The following is a 23820-nucleotide window of genomic DNA, read 5'->3' as shown; positions in this document are numbered from 1 at the left end:
AGTCGGAGCACGGCAGTCGTGGACTGGATTACAATTTTGATGATGTAAAATATATAAACCTTCTGAGTGACAGGCAAGAGACAACAGTTTTGTTGCCGGTGCTGCAACCACAGTAAGGATAGGGGACTTAATTAATAAAAAACAAAACTTAAGATATCTACCAGAAATTACACAACCTGAACCAGTATCTACATCGTAAAGACGCAATTTTCCATTTAAATATTTTGCATCCGCAGCCTCCCACTTCCAACCACCGCTCGCCATATTTATCGTACTTGACCGTAACATTCAACTACTTAATTGCAACTTGTAGTACGTTGACATTTAGGACTTAAGTTGTAAGGGAATGGCGGGCGAGAGATCAATGGAAAAATAAATTAGTCTTGTTTTGCCACCAGGTAAGTGAATGTATTTTGACATTAGATTACTAGTTTCTGTAGATAGGTAATCTCATTATCTATAGCAGCCCATGAATATCTATTGCTGGGATAGGGGTAATTTCTAAATAAGAGAATTTGCCATATCTCTAAAGTCAAAGAGGTATGTGATGCTTGGTAGGTTTATTTTTATGGTATAGTCGATAAAAGAGCAGACGGATCATCTGATGGTAAGCAATTGCCGCCGCACACGGACACCCAAAACACTAGAGGCGTTACAAATGTTGGTTTTCTGTGAGACCGTGGTATCATTACGGTCGAGCCGGCTCATTATTTTGTGCCGAATCATGGCTCAACAACACTTAGGTGGTGAATTTAAAACCCCTTGTTTAACGATACATGATTGCATCTCTTCTGCTATAGAAAGTAGATTGCAAATTGAAACGTTTTGAAGCGTTATTGGCGAAAGTACTCATCACAGACAAAATTCACTTAAGATACTCTGAATAAGTATAAATATCGCGTTTGAGAATCAAAATTGAAAGTTGTAGTCTGCATCTAACAAGTACATCAGTCCTACTTAAAACCCGTTTGATTTAATCTATGTTTTAGTATTAAAGTGCTCAACTATCTTAGAACTAGTGTTAATCTAGATTTAGTTTGTAGGTCAACCTTTCTCGTTTAGTATCTAGATTTTTGAAGTGCTCATTCATAACAGTGATGGATAGGGCTACGAGACAAGTGTGTTTTGTTGATCGAGTGTTTTGTCTGGAGATAGTTAGAAGTGCTGATAGTTTACTTGAATTACCAATAAACCAGAGAAGTATGAAAAAAAAAAACGATGAAATACATTATGATAAAAAATCTGTTGATTCTGCAACCCTCTTCTCTATGATGATCGCATTGTCAGATTGCAATGCCATCAAACGCTAAGAGCCAGGGATGAGACAATAACTATGCCAGATTATATTTCTATAAACTATTTTGTCGACTTATCCATCCACAAAACAATCGTTATCATTAAAACATTAACTGGTGAAAGAAAACTCTTAAAGGCAATTCCTCCGTTAAGCTTTAATCACAAGTGACCAATTTGACGATTAGCGAGTAAAAAATTTGAAAAGTCTCATCCTACTAGAATATTCTTGTACCAGGAAAAAGAATCTAGAACATTCTCGAACATCGCTCGCTCACCTGTCTTGCACCTCAGCCGTGTTGCGCACGATTATTATGTTAATGATATAACTGACGCGCACTGGCACGCGTTCCCATTTCCACTTTACTGGTTTTTACTAGGAGAGATTGCTAGCTTTCGAAGGGTACTATTAAGTATTTGTGAATGGTATAGTTTTTAATTATAACGGCTGTGTCATCTTCTGCTTATACTCTTTTACTTGCTTTAGCAGTTGCAGGATCATTATCATTAGTAGGTGTTATACGTCCTAGTAACGGTATCGTGACTGTTATGTGATTCCAGTTTCTTGGTTCCCCCTTCAATGTTATTTGCCATATATTATACAAATCACTTCGCCCTATTGGCAAATTTTTGGGGCTTCAATTAATAAGCAAAGGGTTCTACACTAAGTAGAGGTGTACGAGCATCAACCATGTTAGGGCTTGGTTTAATGGTAGTCCCAACAACGTTAGTGCTGCTAATGCAGACTTGTGGGTCTGCGGATTGCGAGCATGGCTCAAAGCAGGATGAACGGGGTGGTTTTTAGTCAGCAAGAGTCTGACACTCCCTCTCGCCTCACCGAAGGGGGGATTAATCATTGGATGATATCCTCAAAAAAACTAACGCTGCCTGTGTTGAGTGTGGTAAACAAAATATTCTTCACAAACTATAAAACTCAAAACACAGAAGAGCAAAATCTTTATGCTATACTATAAAACAACTAAGTAAGAAGGTTAATGTTCATAATGGCATGATATCTTCATACAAAATATGTGAAAGCGAATGATAACTATTTCATACTCTAATTGCTACGTAAACTGAATCAAATAAAGCAACGTAAACTTAATATATAATAATTGTAACTATATGTAGTTACAATTAGGTAGTCGTTTTTGTGTGTGATGCGATACATTCCATTTCACCCCAACCCGGAACAACGGAAAATAAAAACAGCAATACTTTTTAAAATCAGGATTATTTTGTGTTAAATATTTTATGCTAAATACTAGTAATAATCACTTAATCAAAATTAAAATCAATAATGATTGAGGTTAATTATAATCAGCCAATTAGTAATCTGGCTATTAAGCTACTGCAGCTAATTAACAAGCCATTCATGAATTATTCAAACATTTTAATAAAGTATAAATAAATACTGCTGAACTAAAATTATTTTTGAATATAAAATAATAAGACTTCTATTGCCATTTATCCTATACCTATAAATCGATATTGTGAACCTATAAGGTCAGTGTTCTACCATCCAAATAATTCTGATTCATTTGCAGATGTTCTCAATTCCGATCATGATCGACCGAATTGTTCGCATTCTTTGCTTTTAAAAGAAAGAAATTAGTAGTATTGTCATAGTCTGTGACTAATGCATTAGATTTGAATCTTTAACGAAAATATTTCCTGTTTTGATAAAGCTTTTCGTACCTCGACCTTTAGGTAAAATTGATTGAATTTTTCCTCAATACAAAAACATTTAAAGCCTCACTAGTATTTAAACAAGAGTATTTTGTATGTGTACTTAAATAAATCATACAAGCCTTTTGGTTTGATCGTTTGATAAGAAAGAAAAATTCTCAACCCTTGCATTTATCTAGCATAGGTCTTTACATAAATAATGCAAGCCAAGCTTGATCTTTCGATCAGAAGGAAAAAAAAATCTTCTTAGTATGAAAAAGGAGATCTAGTCCTAGACCTGATCTGGTAGTAGTGTCTAGGGTGGTAAGGTTGTAACAGATCTTACCCTAAGTCGTTATCAAATAATAAGGCATAATGATAATGAAGAAGATATAACAAACAATAATGACAGAACTGTGATTATAGATACTGCTATGGATTAAAACGTTGTCATATCTGGAATACACGGTACTGCCAAAGCCTTTTCAAGAATCAATGGTACAGAAACTACCGCAACACCAGTGCGTTAACCCTACACAGTCCATAATAAACAGTTTGTATCAATACACGATAATTTGTGTGCAATACTATGGCATGGTTGGCCCATCATAGGCGGAAACACTTTCCAATTTATGTCACTTAACGCTACACAACACATGACAGGTGTACAACCAATTTCCGACTCTACTTCTTCGGTATTGAGCCTATTTTTTTATAAAATGACAAAGGCGGTTATGTTATATCAAAAGTGTTATTTTTGTTGTTGATACCATATGATTTTTTTGTTTAGTAGATTGTGACAGTGTGTTTTAGGCCCTGTTTCCTTGACCGCCCTATATTGCATGATATGGAGTTAAGCGATGGCAAATTTTATAGTGCAATCGATGGGTAATATTTGTGTAACATTTAATCATTATTTACGGTGACATTAAATGCAATTACAAGTAATACTCGTACACGTCAATTTTAGTAAATATAGATTTAAAAATGAAATGTAATTCAAATTCGCTCTTGATTTATGATAAAGCAAGTTAAAATATTCTTGCTCATTTCAGGCATAGACACTGAGTACCAAACCAAATATTTTGAAAAAAGGCTACTATAGATTCTTATCCTTACACTGGACAAGCTTACTACATCATAAGACAAGCATACAACCCACCATAACAATGACAACGACACCACAATCTCAAAAAGTGACAGGACCATCACACCAATCTCATTTCCCTTTCTCAAAGAGTGCGAAGAAAGCCATCCTTTACTTATTATGGTACAAGACCATTCATTTAAGGCTAAAGTATGCCACATCGCTCACGATTACAACGGGACTTTAATGGTCACAATGACTGACACACATCTACCTTTTTATGTTTTACAAATGATAAATTGAATTAGTTTTGTTCGTATTATTAGTTGTTCTTTTATAATCATCATCTTCTTCTTCGTGTTTATTAATATATTTTTGGCTTAAGATAAGTTTTGGATTAAAATGTTGATGGCGAAAATGTGTGTTTCATTCATTCACTGTACTTAATGATCTTATGATTTAACTCTGATCTGTTTTAAGTGATACTTTTGAATGCATGTGTAAGGTAAGCAGCTAATCATTAATAATGTTTAAAATTAGCGTTTTAGAATTAACTAAATCTATCTCTTTGAGGTCTCAAAGGTTTTACTGATTCAAAATTATCATTTGAAATGTTTAATCAGTCACATTATAAGTACCGTATTTAATTTGATGCTTATGGCATTCATAAACGCAACTGATAATTTTGTATAAAAGTTTTGGACTCTTATCTTCACATTATTTATTTTGATTTGTTAAGCAAGTGACAGTAAGTTGAGAAAAGTAGATATTTATTTAGTTCTTTGTGTAGTACACCTATATCAAATTAAATATCAACTGCAATATGTTTTTGTTTATTTATGAAGAAAGTGAGATCAGACCTCTACTCAGCGAGAATTGACACTAATGAACAAATAATATCACTATTTTAGATTCACATTTGTGAAAACCGCAGAAACCCACTTCTCACAATTCTTTTTCTTTTACACTCTCTTTGATATGCTACTTACAAATTATTCGGCAAATTGGTCGCGTGCCAAGAAAGTGAGTGCATGACCGACTATTTGAACCATGAGAATCGGCAATTTTACGCCTGCATGTTAAGCTACTGATGTATAAGAAAAGCATTAAGGTTGCAGACTATTTTAATTAGTTATGCTATGATTTAGCAAAATGCTTTTCTAAAAAACTAACAAAAAAGGGGTAAACATTGAGGAAAATTTCTCCGTTTTAGATATTTCTGCGGGTATTTTTGTTTTTAATGTCATAAACGACTACATACTTTTATTGAAAAGGTAGGTCGACTACCACTCGGTCAATAGGATATTTTTAAATAGGTATTAGACAAGTATTTATTTCTTACGGAAACAAATACTTTCGAAGATATTTCGATTGGAAATATCGCGTAATGTCACTTCTATGTACACCTACATTCTACACATAGAAATGACATATTTGCTACCACTCCTAAATAAAAAATACGTGTATAATTTACCTATTTTTTTTTATTAATATTCATGCCCCGTCATCATTCCTATTAAAATTCCTGACCACATCAATGCAACACAAGGAGCAATCCAATAATGGTAAGATCAAACAAGATCATGATCATATATCACAAGATTATTGTGGCAATAACAACTAGGTACTTATAATAAAATTAACAACAATAAAGACACCGAATCTCTCCCGGATGGAAGGTGAAAGCAGTACATTAATACATACGTATACTAAAACAAGGATAACTAGTACTAAATGAAAGTGCCCTTCAAATGCAATCTTTGAGCGAAAGTAGCCCTGATTCTGCAGGGAAACATTATACGTACGGAGAGAATGCTTGGCCGTTGTTCAAATTCGATTTAATTAATGGATTTTGTATTTTATCTCTGATCTTAGATTGGGAGATTAGCTTAGACTATGTTTGGTCTTTAAGTTGAAAAGTTTTCTAAAATGTCACTAATAGTTTTTTCGGAATATTTTGTTTTTTTTTTTTTGTATGTCTTGCTTGTAGGTACTTAATGAGAGATGTAATTACTTCACTATTTTTAGATACTGGCCAAGTGAACAATATAAAATTGAATCCTTTATATGTTTTTGTACTTGGATGAAATCTTTAGCTTCCTTCAGCCTTATTAAAATAAAAATGGCAAATAGACTGATGTGGCTAATTTTAAGTTATGTTGTAAGATAAATAAGGATGGTACGAAAATTAAAAATATTGGACACATATTATATATCTTCAAAGGTATTTGTTTCCGTAAGAAAATAAAAATACGCTTCTGTAATTTTTAAGTAATTCATTCAAATAAAAATTTGTCATCTACCCTGTTCTCGAGCCTAACAATACAAAACACAATATTATCATCAAGCATAAAGACTATCTTCATCACTTTAAAACACAACTAGTTCTAGAAACCACGTCCCATTTCTAAGAAGACAAGGTCTATGTCCGACTGATGTTTACATCCCAAACAATGTAACATCGCCTTACAACTTACAAGAGAAGGCGACCGAAGCTGTACTTTCACCTGTCCCCATAATATTGTTTGTATACAATGTAAGGAGTTAACATGCTTTCGTCCTTGTCATTTTAAAACCCGTGAATATATTATACTAAGAACTAGTATTTGTTTCTAGTTCTAGCTTTCTGTTCGTAGTTTATGTATACATTAGTATCGCGTGTGTGTTTGGAAGAAATACAGGAGATGGAGAATGAGAGGATCTCTTATCACAAAAGTCATTTTCATAACAACGAATACCATTATAACGTTATAAAAAAAAACAGCGTGATTTACGGACGAATTCACATTTATAATATTAGTGTGATGTTTACTGTCCGCTTCTTAAGGAATAGTTAGCTAATATTATAAAAAGTGGTTGTACATTGTACAATGGCATTACCTGCTGTAATATGCATTGTGCTCCTCTGCCTACCCCTTCAGGTTTAAAAGGCGTGACGATACGATTACCTATTGGAATAACTTGAAATAACTTATATCGTTATAACATAATATATTATATTACGTATTTAATTAGTATTATATATTTTGATATATTATTTCTACTTTAATATTGATTTATTATTCCGGAATCTCTCTAGTAAAACGTGAAGAATTTGAGTGCATGCAATATGATAGCATTTGTGAATACACGCACGAATTCATGCGTTATTCGTAGACATGTCTTAAAGTCTTTGAAATGTGTAAGTTATATACATTAAACTTGTCTAGCATATAAATATACGACAGTCTTGTTAATTCAGTTTTTTTGTATAGGTAAATGATAAATGATATTTATTTTTGCAAAAAGGTTACAATGCAACTCTTTTACACGTCAATCTCTCAAATAACTAGATGAGGTATTGGAGTAACCTTTCCTTAGTGTATAAATAGATTTTGGGGTGCCCAAAAGAGCTCATAGTTTAGACATATTACTGTATTAAAATTGTAAACAACACTGTACAGTACGGATGCATTAAAATAATTGTATTTGATTTGTATTTTATCAATCCAAAAACAATTTACCTAATTAATTGAATAAATTTTCTACTACCACAAAATAGTCATTAGTATTATAGAGCAAAATATTATAATAGGTCCATATATATGGTTGACAATATTAACAGTTATCTCAAGTATCTATGTAAAGACACCTGCGGACACAAATGCACGTAGACGCAAACGCAACAGGTTCTCTCATCGCATACTGAGAGTCATAACAACCTAATTACCTCATTTTAACGAGCAAACAAATAAATTTATATAAAAACCGAGGGGAAATACTCTATATGCCATTTAGGGCCTATTTCACAATGTCTGGATAGCCGCTATGTTCCAGATTTTGAATTAAGAAGTTAATTTGTAGGAACGATATGTCACATAAGTTTATTGGGCACTTAAAATATAAAAGTGGTGAAATAGGTAATCAAAGAAAAACAATTATAACTGTATAAATAAAAAAAAAGAAGAAACGCATACGAAATTTCAAATTCCGAATACAATCGAAGAAAAACGGCTGAACGCACCGCGTAACATTAAAAAAACGAAGTTAACTTACCGTTAATGAATACTTCGAAAGAACTAAAACGTTAACTCGCGATCGCCCGTTGTGATACGCGCGGGTACCACCGTGTATACCGATAGACTGGCGGCCGAAGATGCATAACGGTATATCGTGCTACTTCCCCTACTGGGACACAGAAGACACAGCACATTCCAACAAGAACTGTGCCGACACTAAACTAGATTCCCTTAGAAGAATAAGTCCAAAAATGCGGCCTCAGAAAGGTCTCGTATGTTAATTAATTTACAGTTTTCCTAATATGTAAACAAAACGATGAATGTTTAAATTCTTAAGATGGTTGACGTGACGCAAGGTTGTGGGCTACTTTTGACTACACTTGTATGTTTATCCACGGTTGTAAGCGTGGGTAAATCCTGGGTTAATCCTCAAACTTAATTCTGTTTAATTTTGTGAAAGTCAGCCATCAACCCGTAATCAGAATTTTTGTGACGTTTTTGTTCATCATAATAGTTTTTGGGAAATTACTTAGAAGTTTCTAACTTTTGGGATATTCTATAATGACAAGTGACAGATGACAGAATTCGCACATAGACAATCGACGGTTAAATCAACCGCTGACTTCATAAATCCTACATTGCACATATAAAGTTTACATGCGAATAAACATGGTTAGAAAATCACAACGAACAACAGTAGGGCAAAAAACCCGTCAGCCACGATCACCACGCCTGGTCGGAGGATCGTCCTTTTCTTTCCTACTTCTTTACTTCTCTTTTACTCTCTATTCCTTAAATAGGCTTCATATAAAGTGTCTAGTGCCCTCTCAAAGTATCAATATGTCTGCCGCAAGCAACCAATCATGTCATCGTCATACATAATCGAATTACATAAACCGAGTTCCGAAATTACGTGTCAGGGAAGTGCGTTACGGTACATCAGACTAAAACATCAAAATGGCATTAGGTCAAGAAGTATCAATGTAATAACAAATCAGTGTTACTTATAAAAATAAGAAATTGCACAGATACGTAAACTGAAAGTACAAATAAAACTTACAAAGTTTCAACTATATAGGCACAACAGTTATCACCTAGAACTAGGTAAATACTTAAATTAACTTTTTCTCCCGCCTTGGACGAGGTGAGAGGGAGTCAGACTTTTACTAACTAAAAACCACCCCGTTTCTACTCCTGCTTTTCGAGCCAGAGCCCCGGTACATACGTTAAGCAGTCTGCAGCACTTAAATTCACTTAGCGTTTGTTTCACTACCAGATTAACAGAGAGGAGCGCCTTTTAAACTGCGATCCTCAACCTGCCTGGTAATCGTGGTGATTATGACAAATCCCGTTATAGGCCAGTCGAGGACTGTAATTAATAATTAACATGTAAGTAAACCTGTATCAACTAGTATCAGCCAGCAAAAATCATTTAGAGTCGCGTAACTCCAGAACATACAAATGTATAGAAAATCACTTGACCGTTCACACTCAACCGATACGACTGACGATACGCCCGACGGATTTTACGTCAGATATGAACCGACTCTTAATAACTACTCACTCTTCCCGCTCTAAATGAAAGTGTGATGTGAAAGGGAGACTCTTCATGATTCAGTGCTACCCCATTTTAACTCCTACTCTGAGCCAGAGGTCGCGGTAACGCAACCCTAGCTGGAGCTATGCCTACTCCTTAGGGGAAATATTTGTCACATAAATTAGTAGCTATTTGTAACTTGACTACTGCAGACTACTTTTAACTGCTTTATAAGAAGGGACAAAGACTTAGAAAGCTCGAGGTGATTAGCATACGGCCTACTTCGACCCATTAGTAATTAGTAGACCTTAATTACTGTTCCTGACACTGCCTACTGCTTTAATGTTATTGTTTATCTACTTATATATATTTCTTTTGTGTCGGATAGGCCGAAAAACGAGCAGACGGATCACTAGATGATTAAAAATCAGCACCTATTGGCGTACGGTATACCGAACTTAATTCTAGATTATGTGCTGTTACTAAGAAATTTTGAAAAGATCAGGAAGATGACTGTCAATATTTAAAAAAATAACCATATTGGATTTAGATACCTAAGCTCACTTCTGCTTAACTCTTTGAAAGACATCAAGTTTGATGATTTACCTACTTTAAGTGGTTAGATTCAATCATTGGTTAGATTCCGATTTTCTATGATCCTTTTTTAATGTTATGTTTTTTCTCAATTAACAAGAAATATATAATTAACTAGCAAACCCGGCGAACTCCGTATCGCCAGCAATGATTTTCCCTGTTTTCCTGCTTTTTTTCTTGAATTTTTCCTGAATTTTCTGCTATAAACCTTACGGAGCCCGACACCTTTCCAATGAATGTAAAATCGTGCAAATCGGTTCGTGCCTTCTGGAGTTATAGCGTCAGGAAGGAAAACCCGACTTATTTTTATATAATAGATTATAAACATTATTTTTCTCGAAATAGTCGTAATGTAAAAGAGTGCCACCTAGCGAGGAATTATTAAAACGTTATGCCACTTTTACGTACAGCGTCATCTTTGTAAATCTCCAAACAACTTTGTTGCATTCGTTCTAAAGACAAGCTCTTTAGTTGCCTGTAAAATCGCTAGATGGCGCTATCTACCACATTCTAAGTATCTAATCTCAAAGTAAATTTCACGCAAGCGTATTTGCTCACACATATTATGTGTATGATAGCAACAACAATAATAACCAGTGTATAGTGACCAGCTTATTTCCTATTAAAAAAGACTATAGCTTAACAAATACATGTAAGGAAATCGTTAGGTAGTTAACATTTCTCCACTCATAGGTATGTTATGTTAATCTGTTACCACAGTCCTACCTTTTAGGGAGAAAAACTAACCTCATATTATATAACAACCAGCAATCCTACCTCCTACGTAAGGCATAGGTCAAAAGGTTCACAGCACCCAGTTCTTTGATTTTGTTTGATTGAACAAAATTACTAGCACCACGACCAATCAATTAAAGCCCTGAGCTAACAGTTGTGTAAGCTTACCTAAGTGTTAGCACGCGATGTTTTTCGTGTTCCTAGAAACTCGTAATATTGATTGAAGAATAAGATAAAGCTTGATAAGGCTAGTTTTTGTATGTTACAAATTAAACTTTCACGTTTATTATTCAAATAGTGTCGATTTTTTTTATCAGATTACTTTTCGGTGATTGTTTATTTAATCAATGTCTTTATACAAATTTAAATTTAGCCTTGTTTGATCCCAACTACCTCACCTATTACTGTGTCTCAGATATACTTAATTTAATAATTGTTTCGCCGCCGTACTCAGTATCATTTAATGGTTAGGTACTTAACCTAGTCCTTAGCAATTGTTTTCGGAACAATATCGCTATAAGGAATAGTTTAAGAAATCATTAAATGTCTCTGAGGGTGGCAATTAGACTTAAAATTTAATAACACCCTTTACATTCACATTGAGAATAAACCTTAGAGTATAATTTTCTATACCTCTATTTTTTACATCTATATTTCTATTTCTATAAATGCCTATAGACTCAACCAATAAAATTTTTGGAACCTACACAAACTTCATAATCTAATCTAATACAGGTAAGAACAACAATACACACAAAACATAACTATAATTAAACCTACAACTACTTCTACTAAGTACTTCAATTCCACGTCCCTCACGACTTTCAACACAGAACAGAACACAACAGTCCTCAAGCGTCCCTTTCATCAGCCTTTCATAGTTCGGCTCATCACGACGAGATAATCTCTTAATTAGAGCAGCCATTATTAGATGTATCCGAGGAATCGTGCGCGATACCATCTGTTTGTTGTAGTATTTACTTACAAACGTTGTACGATAGACGATGGTGGTGCTCAAACTATTTTGCTATTTGAATTTAGTTTAGTTCAAATATCGTCAAGCCAGGTCTTGTTGGCAATGGAGAGACTCCTCTGGACTAAAAATTTGACTTGTGTGTCTTTGAAAAATTCTTAATTATTTAAGGGTTCCATGCGTTTTAACTCTCGAATAAGAAAGCAAAGGCCTAAAGAGGTTATCTTCAGTATGTAATCATACTTTTCGTCAATTAAATTACCAATTACTGCTAGGAATAGGAATACGTAAGCAACGATGAATTTATTTTTATTGTCTTCTTATTTGTAAGATTTTCGTTCTCCTCCGCCTCTTCCGCCTCAACGGTGGGACATACCTGAACTTGTTTTAATTATTTAAGACCTGTATTTATGATGCATACCTATACACAATAAATATGATTTGATTTGATTCGTTGTTTATCAGTAGACCATGCATAATGTATAATGTTACATATTTGTTTAGAATTCGTTTAAAAATAAGATTTTCTGTATATGTAAGTACTTTGAAAACTTAGATATCTTGGAATAATGTTTGGCAACCACTGACTACAAACGACAGATGAAATCGATGAACTAGTTGCGAACGTGAGGTAGTGGTTTCAAAGAGGTAGCTCTGTGCAGAGTGAATCGTGTAGCTCGTGCTTCGTGTTTTACATAAGCACTTGTAGGTTCATATACATAATTATATCTACGTCACAAAGATGTATACTGTGATTAATAACATTACATTTTGTAGAGAAATCCTTTTAGTAAAGGAAAATAGTTTGAACATTTTAGTTTTGAAAAAGTTTATCACGTTTTGTTTTCTATCATAAAGGTGATTTAACAGTACCTACATTACTTCTTGTTCAATTCCATTTAAAAGAAAATGTCCTATCACAAGACTGTAGGCCTTATACGGTCATATAAAAGAAGGACATATAGGTCTCCATAGGGATGTCATAACAGGCGACATGATAGCTCTGGAGTTGGTCTACTAAGAGGAAAAGGTGCCTTCTATGTAGATGGTACCGGCACCGGGGCGGCTCGTTTTAGTGAGGTCAAAATAAAGTAACGCACTAAGTTTTCCCCCAAAAAGCTAGATGCCTTTTGAAGGTTACTCTCCGTCAACAAAAGGCCCAATACGGTGGTCTTTATCTCTTAATTATAAAAGGTCTATAGGTCAGCATTTGATGATCATCCGTAGTTAATAAATTAAACGACATGCTAAACGATATAATAATCACCGAAACGTCAGATCGTAAATAACTAACATTTTTAACCTACACCTTCCTCTTTGAACTGCTGAACAAATAAAAGAAGTAAATAAGAAATTAATAAAACAAACATACACCAAAGTTCACAGCGATAGTGCAGAAGACATGACCCCACGTTTTCGACCTTCGAGCCTACGCGTGACGTTTCATATTTATAGACGCAGACTGAATGCATGACAGCGAGAGCTGCCTACACTTCGCGAATTTGTAATGAGTTGCAAATTAAATAGCTTTCTCTTGCAAGTGCAAGGACATCGGTGGTTAGTTGGTTATGCTTTGATCCAGAATAAATTGTTGTAAATGATGCCATGGTACCTTTTCTTTGAGGATTTGACAGAGCTCTATGTAATTTTATTAAAATAATCACTTTTTAACCATTTTGGTTTTGATATAACTTGTGAGACGAGTGTTGTTGGTTTTGCTATTTAAATATTGAACTTTAAGCTCTTAACGAATGGAATGAAATTTCAATAATAATTTGCTTAAATCATAACATAAAAATCAAAGGTCTTAAACGCTTTTCTGCTTCAGTAGATGAAAGCGTGGTGACGAACTACGTCTCAGATGTGATCATATTCGAGACATTAGAGAGAGAGAACTTTAAGAAGAACTTAAAATTGACACTTGTAACATCTACATAGTGATGAAAGAAAAATGCTAAACGAAAGTTTACAAAACTAAAACAGTCAATATCAATATGGTTTCCTCTATTACGATATCACACACCAAAATACTCGCACATTACTACATACCAGTAGTAAACGACGAAATAATACAAAATTACGATGATACCAATTCAGAAGGCAAAGGTGAACACAGGAATGCCAATAAGTATGAAAATAATACGAGCACAGAATATATTAACATAACAGAACCTCCTTTATAAACCTTAGCAATCTCCACACGTAATGTTTTAAACAAGCTTTCGTTGAAAATATTCGAGAGTAGTATTTTTTTGTGTGTAGCAATAAAATCGTTGCATATGCCGCTTCCATGCGACAAAATTCACAGTTAGTTGACATGTACGGAGAATTTTATCTCATTTAGGGGATTTTGACGTCTGTATTTTTTGGATTAATACACATTTTAGCTGGTTTTCTTGGAGCTGCAACGCAGACTTATCAACGTTAAAAAAATATCTAGCGAGTTGCCAGAGCTCCGGCTCGAAAAGCATGAATAGAAACGGGGTGGTTTTTAGAAAGTAAGAGTCTGACACTTATTCTCGCTTCTTCCAAGGCGGTAGAAGTCATTGGATGATTTTGGCCCCTCAAAAACAAACACTGGTTATCTTCATTGGATAGTGTAATGTTTTGTTTAAAATTGGGTATTGAATTTACGTTCGTCAAAATTGCTGATGTTTGGCTAACAAGGTGGTTGGTCATTTAAGAACTTTAAGTTCATATTTTGCACTTTAACTATCATCAAGTTAAAAAATTTCTACTTTGGACGATACTTAGGGTCTTAGATATATCGTGAAGCACATGGAATCATCCTAATACAGTTCATACTACACACTGACCTATGATCCGGAGCTGCGGACTACCTAGCGGGTTTATCGGAGCTCCGGGCCGAAAAGCAGGAATCAGGAGCAGGAGCAGGCAGAGTGTTTTAGTCAGTAAGAGTCTGACACTCTCTCTCGCCTTGCCCAAGAAGAAGCCATAGGATGATTTTTCCCCACATAAAAAAAACACTGACCTATAGCAAGCCATTACGTCAATAAAGCGAAACACCTATAGGAATACCTAGTAATATATTAACTGCATTCCTATGTCCCTTACATTTAACAAACCCTATTGTTTTACTTTTCAAGCACTTTCTTCACCTTTCAATCAAATTTTTTTATCAATTACAAAGTGCTCCAATACTTCAGACAAAAACAGTCTACAGCCCTTTTTACCATTATTCCAAACTCTGACCACTGATACGTAATAGCTCTAACAATTTGTGTTTTTTCTCAAAGAAATGCACAGCCATTGCCTTCTTAGTGAAATTAGAGAAACTATGACAAAAACCATGGGCTGTTGGTGGTCCAATCTTTGAATGATTGCGTATTCTATCAAATTGGAAGTAGAAGTTTGATAGAAAGAGCTCTTTAATTGCTTAAATGCTAATAATTATTTATTGAATGGTCTATAAATTGTAGCATAATTTCGGCCTTTTTTTTAAGGGGGAAATCATCCAAAGACTTCTCCCACCTTGAGCGAGGCGAGACTTAGTGTCAAACTCTTACTGACTAAAAACCACCCCGTTCTTACTTCTGCCATTCGAGCCGGAACCCCGGTAAACCCAAAAGTTAGTCTGCAACTTCGGAGTGGTGTATCATTTCGTATAAATGCAGTAACAGTTAGACTACTAAATTCGTTAGTTAAATTTATATTAATTTCTTTACTTTCCAACTTTAATCAAATTATATTGCAATAGTAAGGGGCCAAACGCCGACCCAGTATCTATAAAAAAATGTTAGATGATTTATACATACAATTGGCAAAGACTGAGTAGTCAGTAAATTCAACTTTGCTTTTCTATGTTCTTTTGAAATAGACATTTTTATGATCGACAATAAATGTTTGAATTATATTGTTTTATTTTATTCGCACTAAACTACCGTGACTTCGAAAACTGTCATAATGCACAGACTGAATGTGTTCAAGTAATGAACGGTGAAATTCCAATAATAATGCTTACAAACGTACAATTCATCGTAAACCTACTTAGTTTTATTTTAGCTTTTCTAGTATTTGAGTCGTGGTAGTATTTTTTTATATTTACGTATGTTCTCAGACTCCTTTATTTTGTTAACGTATTTTAAGCCCCTACGGCAGTTCTTAATTCTAATTATAAGGTATTTGAAGCCAATGCAATGACCTGAACGACTTTAAGTTCATAACCGAAAACATTCGATAGAAGGCCTTCCACCTTAGAATATATATCTTTTTAAAAAACTCACCTGCCAAATACATTGGTCCAACGCCGAGCCTACCTGCTTCCAATCATTCCATTTCTTCAAAAATTCGTATCACTTTCCTTTGTTCCATAACACTTTTTCTTTCACCAGCTAAAGTACGCACTTCTTTATTACGATTCATAATATCATCGTCAATTCTTATAACCTTTGTAAAGGTTACGCCGTGCAAGATTACATTTACCGGTGCTAATCCAATTGTTTCGTCTCCATCTCCACAATCCACTTCGGAACAAAAAGCTATTACAGCTTTTCAACCGCAAATCACAATTTTGTTCATAAAATAATAGACGGCTATGCAAGTATCAATTACTACGTCTTGATTATTATGTTATCTTCTCATTGTAATGAATGTGATGATACTCAATTACTTAACAAGCTGATACTTGGCTTTGATGACTTAATAAGCTTGAGAACAGTAGGTCTTTGACATCTTCAGCAGAATTTCTATAGAAAATATTATTTGCTTTCTCTAGTAAATCATCAGTTATATTTACTTGATGTGCTGCAAACAATGAGTGATGCCAATAAAGATAAAACGATTTTCCTTTCTTCGATCGTTTCGAATAATCTTAGATTACAGTGTTGCGAATTGGTGCAAGACTTAACCGCGTATGTGATTTGATGACGATCCGTTTTATTAGACGTACGTGTGAAGTTGATTTTCGGTTTCAATAAAGTCTTGTGCTAGCACATAACTTTTATCTTCGGCACTAACATTTATATCAACCATAACTTTTCCAAGTAGTGTCACACGTTTTTGCTTCACTTTCGATTTCGTTGCGTTCGTTGTCTGTCTTTCTTAATATTTCCTTCCGTAACTTCCTCGAGTGTTCTTGATCTGCGGTTTCGCGATACAATCTTGTTCCACATCCCTTTATACCAGTTTGTCGCAATCTTGATACTGTTTATCCGCCATCATAAAGTTTCTAGTTTCTTGTAGTTTTTGCTTCGTCAACGGCATCTGTAATAAAATATTGTTCGCTATTAGTAACAGCTCTATTAATGTTTATTCTACCTAGACAAGTTTCACTTTCTTTTGAGTTGATATCTTTGATTCTCGGTACGGTATCTATAAAATTGAATCTATAGAAAAAAAGCAAGCAATAAATAGTATGTTTGTTATTTTTTCATGTAAACTGTCTGTCAGAGTTGATGATAGAAATGAATAAGTTTATGTAAGGGCAAATATTTGAACTATGGATAACCTCACGATCGATCTGTCAGCGACTTGGTAGGTTGTAGCTGTCTCTTTTAATAAAAGATTTCTATCATCAATCGTTACTTTGAACTTTACAAATTTTATTTGCCATTTCAAATAAAGTCATGAAGATTTTTTTATTAGGTAGTATAAAATAACTGCGGTATCGTGGCTTATTTTCACTTTTTCATTTAGAAAGCGGGCGAACGACACCCTTGCTTACCTAATAAAGAATAAAATAAATAGCTTTTGAATTCCTTTTCTATTTCTAGCTCAATGTAAATTACAATAGTTTACGGTGGTAAAGCATAATTTACATATACAAGACTTAAGTTAATTAGCAGTAAAGCCATATTTCTCTCGTTTGCTTTTAAATCTGGTTGTGGACCGCATTGAATGGGCTATGGAGAAATTATGGTGACTGCAAGTCACATAAATAAGGAGGAACGTGGAGTTCTATAGCGGTGGAGATTGATCGCCTAGTTCAGCTAACCTCGCTGCGTTTGCTTTGTGGCCCAGCTTTCAAATGTCACCAGGTCTTAGATTTGTGCCACTACTATGCAGTATTTAGATTTCAAAGGTGATTGAAATGATTTAGTACCAAATTATTAGGTTTTATATATTGCATTGGTTACGTATATGTACGTATAATTAGTTATCTATTTAAAAATATTTCTAGGCTTATATAAAAAAATATTATAGGTACTACTAAGCAAATCGCTCACCCACTGCGCCAAACCGTTGTATTTCATGAATAACCCGCCGCATGCATGATATGCATATTCCTTACTAACGTTACTTAGAATTGCAAGCAGCGATGCAGTACTTATTTCTCATACAAATCAACATACAAACACCCATACAATGTTTGTATTAAAATTTGCACTTTCCGTTAAGCTAACATTTTCTGTAAGACGAATGTGGGAACCGTATTACTTAGAAAATAATGAACCTGAACATTGTTTGAAAATTGTTCTTGCATGACGGTGGTATACAAAATATAACTTTGTTCTTGGTTTAATAAGATTGTAATTGGGATAGCTGGCATTGTTTAGAGTAAAACATTTAAATCGTTTAGTTTGAAATCTTTAATTGGACTAGTATATCTGATAAACGAGTTAGATTGTTGTATTTTGTGAATTAGTGCGTAAGATCTAACAGCCAAAATTTTGCATTGAATACAAAATCAGTCTCAATGGTCCTGGGAATAAGGTCTCCTATGACCTCTTCCTCTTGACAATAGCCAGTAGCCTGTAACTGGACTGTGTTGAAGAGAATGGAGAAAGGACGATAAATGGCGACAACTCAAAGAAGAGAGTTGAGAGGTTTCCTCACGCTGTTTGCTTGAATTAATGTCTTAGACTAACTATAATTGGTTAAACACAGGAATCTAATTTCCTGGCTAACGAGAGCTAAATATATTTCTTTCATAACTATTTCCACTGCTTTATGTCTACCTACATAATAATGTCTATTTATAGAAATCATATTACTACCACCCATATCTACTGTACAATCTTCAATCCACATTTCATCATCCCACGCGAAAAGGAATTGAGACAGAAAATGAGAACCTCGTTACTTTTCTCATTAGTTTTGGAATACTCATATTTCTTTTACATATCATTATCCTTATTTTTATGAACGCACGAGTGAATAGAAATTCAGGTCAAGTGTAATGTCTATCTTGGTAGTTGGTCACGATCGTAAGTACTTGGTACTAAACAATGGTTTTCCAAAATCGTAGCAAACATCGTGACTCGAAGTAAGAGTGACTTTGATGATTCGCGACGATATTTGACCTTCACCTGTGATGTTGTAGTTTTATGGTCTAGGCCTCTAGGGCAACAGTAAAGTGGTATTTGACCTTTGGTGCTTAGGGAAACTTTGTGTAAAAGTCAGCGACACGATATTCCATAGTAAGGTGTTGTACTAATACATAGTAAGGTTTACAAGACTGCCTAGTGGATCACTGGGGCTCGAAAAGCAGTACGAACGCGGTGGTTTTTAGTCAGAAAGAATCTGACACTCCCTCTCGCCTCGCCCAAAAGTGGAAGAAGTCATTGGATGATGTACCCCCCTTAAAAATGTTGCAAAATAGCAATATTATATTTTTTATTACTACATAAAAAAATTTATGCTCTTTAACTTACACCAATTATTTGATCAACAAAAACTAATTTATACTATTTTCAACTTCATTCGAATGATGTGAAGACGTAACTCTACATTCTAGCATCAATAGATTTTACATACAAATTGTATCACAGGTTACTAACCCAAAAATATCAATTATTCAGAAACAAATGCACCACTCCTCAAATGAACATACCACAATTATTTGCTGTTGAATCCCATCCGAAACTCCTTGCTCGAACGAGCTCCGTGTTAAATTGCGCATCATAATTACAGAGTCAAACAGCTGATCCTGAGTGACTTGCCTTTTTCTCGTTAAGGTAACGAGCCACATCGATTTATGGTAAGCGACCGTAATCACCTTAATCTTGTTCGCTCAGGGCATCAACGTATTGGATTCCCCTGTAATTACTGCTATCTGTTAAATTATATTGTCATTTGTGACTGAACTCAGATGTTCTGAAGGATTTGGTTTAGGTTTCATCGGGTAATGGTCTGAATGGTATCCAAGATTTGCTTGTTAAATGGTTCTGGAGAGCTGATGGTATGTTTTTCTATGAAACTGTTAAGTTGAATATTGATTTGAACTCACCAATGAGCAATACAATTAAAACAGAAGTGTGGACCGGAGTGATACCACGGCCTCACAGTAAATCGACGTGAAACAACGCTTGCGTCGTTGTGTGGGTGAGGTACCGGAGGCCCAATTACCTTCCAACCCAATCCCCAATTCCCCAACAACCCTTAAATTCCTAACCCCCAAAAGGCCGTAGTAGTACTCCGGTCAAGTCGGCCCATTCGTGCCGTAGCATGGCTCTCCCACACTTAATATTGACGTGATGTGCAGATGACTTAGATTTTAAAAATAATAATATGTAATAACAAACACTGTGTGAAAATAAACAATGTCTATGTACTTACGCTTTTTTTATCTTTGATCCATATTGTGCTAAGAGCCTGAGAAGACCCCAGCTTCCCAGGCAAGCCTATCGATTGTAGACTGATTATAGATTATTGTCTTATGTGAGAAAATCTAAAGTACTGCTTTTTTCACTATACTTAAAGTGGTGCTTTAGGATCGATTGCGATATATTTTACTATGGAGAATTATAACAGTGTACTAATTAGAGTATTATTATTTTTTCTGTTTGGTTTTCACTTTCGTTCATATGCTCATTAGTTTAATGATTTATTGGTGGTTGTTTGAAAGTGAGTGTTTAGTAAGAATTATGAAACTTTATAATGTCCATTGTTGTTGGTGTTATCGAGATTATTGTCGTGAGGTCATGGGTACGACCCTGGTGACGACGAAAGTACTTATAATTCTAGAGTTTTAGAATTTGATATTTTCAGTGGAATTTATGGGTTTCGAAAATCAAATGTAAAAATCAAATACTCAAAATGTTGGTATTTTCCTTTTTTTATGGAATGAGCTGGTAAACGAGCAGACGGATCACCTGATAGTAAGCAATTGCCGCTGCTCATGGACGCTTGAAACACCAAAGGCGTTACAAGTCAGTTTTCTGTGAGGCAAAGTGGTATCACTCCGGTCAACACGGCTCTTTCATGACGAAGCGTGGCTCTCTCACACTTCCTATTTTACTTCTACTAGTATTTAAGTTTAAGATTATTGTCACTATTCGTATGCATTTTCCTGTGCGTCTGAATCCATAGTAAGTTTTGCAGAACAGTAAAAAAACTATTTACATATACAATAAGTCAGGTAATGAACTTATCTCTTTACAAAGTCAACTCGATATGCCGGGTGTTTCCGTTTTCATCCCAAGTTTTCATCCCACGAATATTTTATTCCGTTTTCTACCCAAATCTTAGTCCGTGTTCTACCCACAATCATAATAATAGTTGTTTTTTCCGTATTCTACCTAAAATATATTCCGGTTTCTACCCACTGCAGTTTATAATTGTTTTTTTGTACCGACAGAAAAATAATCTTAAACTATTTAAACTTTTTACCCGACTGCGCCAGAAGGAGGGTTATGTTTTTCGAGAGTATGTATGTATATATGTATGTATGTATAATTGTTTGGCACGCCCTGCAGCTTAAACGGCTTGATGGATTTTGGCTTGAGAGGTGTCGTTGGATTCGTATTTACTGTGAGAGTGACACTGGATATATCAAAATATTTAAAAATCAAAATGGCGGATTTTTGGCGCCAAATTCGAATATTTCTCACTCTCTACCCTAAACGGCTTGATGGATTTTGACTTGAGAGGTGTCGTTAGATTCGTATTTACTGTGAGAGTGACACTGGATATATCAAAATAATAAAAAAACAAAATGGCGGATTTTTGGCGCCAAATTCGAATATTTCTCACTCTCTAGCCTGAACGACTTGATGGATTTCTGCTTGATAGGGGTCGTTTGATTCGTATTTACTGTGAGAGTGACACTAGTTATATCAAAATATAAAAATAATAAAACTAAAATACCATAAAATAAAAAAGGTAATTTAAAAAACTAAAAAACCCGACTGCGTTTCTTTATAATATTTAAATGAAAAATCCCTAAAACAAGAAAGTCATCGTAAAATTGAAGCAGTCGGGACCCATTCTAAAAAGCCAGCCGTAAGTATGTGCCCTCACTAAGTTTTCATATTTAGAATTTCATATTTAAAATGTAGAATTGATAATACTAACTAATGTAGTACGAATCTGTGATTTTCTAGATATCAATATTCTAAAGACTTAGTTGTGTTAATTATGAATAAAGATTTTTCTAACAAAGTTTGTTTGTCTGCTAACGTTACTTACATAAGTTACTAAACAGTTATGTACTATGCCGTGGGTTGAAAACGGAGTCCATTTTTGTTGCGGGTTGAAAGCGGAATAATTATTATTATTTTTAACTCCTGGGATGAAAACGTGGGATGAAAACGGAAACACCCGATATGGCATTTGCGTGTCTTTAAGGAAGTTTTTACAAAACTGACTTACACGTATTTCTTTATAATTCCAAGATCACTAACACATAACCGGTTTAATCAAATAAATTACGTAATTAATCACCGTTCGATGTAAATTTTTAATTAAAAGGAAAACGTAAAGTGTCTGTTGATTATAATCACGCATATTACGTGTAATGCATGTGTATTGGACATTATTTTCACACTTTATTAGCAATTATACGCACATTTAGAAATGTAAGCGACGTCTGCGAATGTGTTTTTATGTTACCGGTATCAATAAAGTATTTTACAGTTGTATTATTTTGTTAGCTATGTACTGGCACTGGCGGAGTACTCTAAATATTGTTTCCAAATAAAATGACATTTCAATATTTTTTTTATGACGATATAGATTTTTTCTTTTTTTTTTCAGGGGGAAAATCATCCAATGACTTCTCTCGCCAGGGCAAAGCGAGAGGGAGTGTCAGACTCTTACTGACTAAAAACCACCCCGTTCCTACTCCTGCTTGTCGAGCCGGAGCCCCGGTAAACCCGCTAGGTAGTCCGCAGCTCCGGATTAAGCATCAGCCCTACTGGGCCCCATCTGTGGTGGTCTGATGGCTCTTTGAGGCGCGCGCGGAACGCAACGCGCCGCACGCACGGGTCTGGTTCTGGTCGGGCGGCGAACTACCCTTGCTCGCCGTCCGCAGGCCCGCACTTACGGTGGCCGGAGATCGTCGCGCGATCCCCGACGCCCGGAGTGTCTCTCGCGACGGCTGGGGCGTGAGGAAGTTCGTTCCCTCACGCGTCCCGCCTCCTCCTTAGCTAGCATGACTGCTTCGCAGAAGGAGGAGACGGCATCCCAGTCCCCCTCGCTCTGCACCATGGCCTGAACCAAACCCGGACGCGAGAGGTCGCCGTCGGCGATCACTTCCCTGAGGGCACGGCGGTGTTCAGCCCACGCAGGGCAGACTGCAACCGTGTGTTCCACCATGTATGACGATATAGATTAGATATAGTATACTCTATACAGTATGGAGGTCACTTTTATTTAAGACTTAAATGAAACTACAGGTAGTACTCATCTACAGAAGTATAATACAACTAAATATTAAAATATTTAAAAAAATAAGTCAAGCATTAAATTCGGTGTAAACAGTTCCATGTTCCTTGCCTTCTTCTTCTGTAGAAGAGCTGTCATGTTGGAAGTTGTCTAGGAACGCTATAGACATGTGGCGCGGCTGTTATAATGCCGTATTTGGAAACAGTGTTCAAATGAGCTCAGAAAGAATAATTAACTTTTTGATTTACCTACTAGGCCTATTTCGCTCATTTTTCGTATATTGTCAGCCAACATGATAACTAATATGTGTTTTAAAATAAGTTACAAGAGGTTTCTCCATACGGTATATTAATAAAACGCTTGGGGCATT

General features: G+C 35.2%; 2 protein-coding genes across 3 annotated transcripts in view; one reads left to right on the top strand and one right to left on the bottom strand.

Annotated features, from left to right (window-relative positions):
- Positions 1–17102, bottom strand: part of LOC118267654 (uncharacterized) — a 41493-nt gene extending 24391 nt beyond the window's left edge. The window contains exon 1 of one of the 2 annotated variants that reach the window (XM_050694138.1): positions 16130–17102. The gene's annotated coding sequence lies outside the window, so the exon portion shown is untranslated. Of the gene's footprint in view, positions 1–8083; positions 8246–16129 lie in introns of those variants that run through there. The other variant, XM_035581761.2, reaches the window with a different exon arrangement.
- LOC118267378 (fumarate hydratase, mitochondrial) overlaps positions 1–23820 on the top strand; it is a 388013-nt gene that overhangs the window by 28837 nt on the left and 335356 nt on the right. The gene's annotated exons all lie outside the window — the stretch shown is intronic.

The sequence above is a fragment of the Spodoptera frugiperda genome, chromosome 6 (genome assembly GCF_023101765.2).
Source record: "Spodoptera frugiperda isolate SF20-4 chromosome 6, AGI-APGP_CSIRO_Sfru_2.0, whole genome shotgun sequence".
Taxonomy (NCBI): Eukaryota; Metazoa; Arthropoda; class Insecta; order Lepidoptera; family Noctuidae; genus Spodoptera; species Spodoptera frugiperda.
Note: the sequence above shows the minus strand (reverse complement) of the source record. Positions and strands in the feature narration are given on the sequence as shown.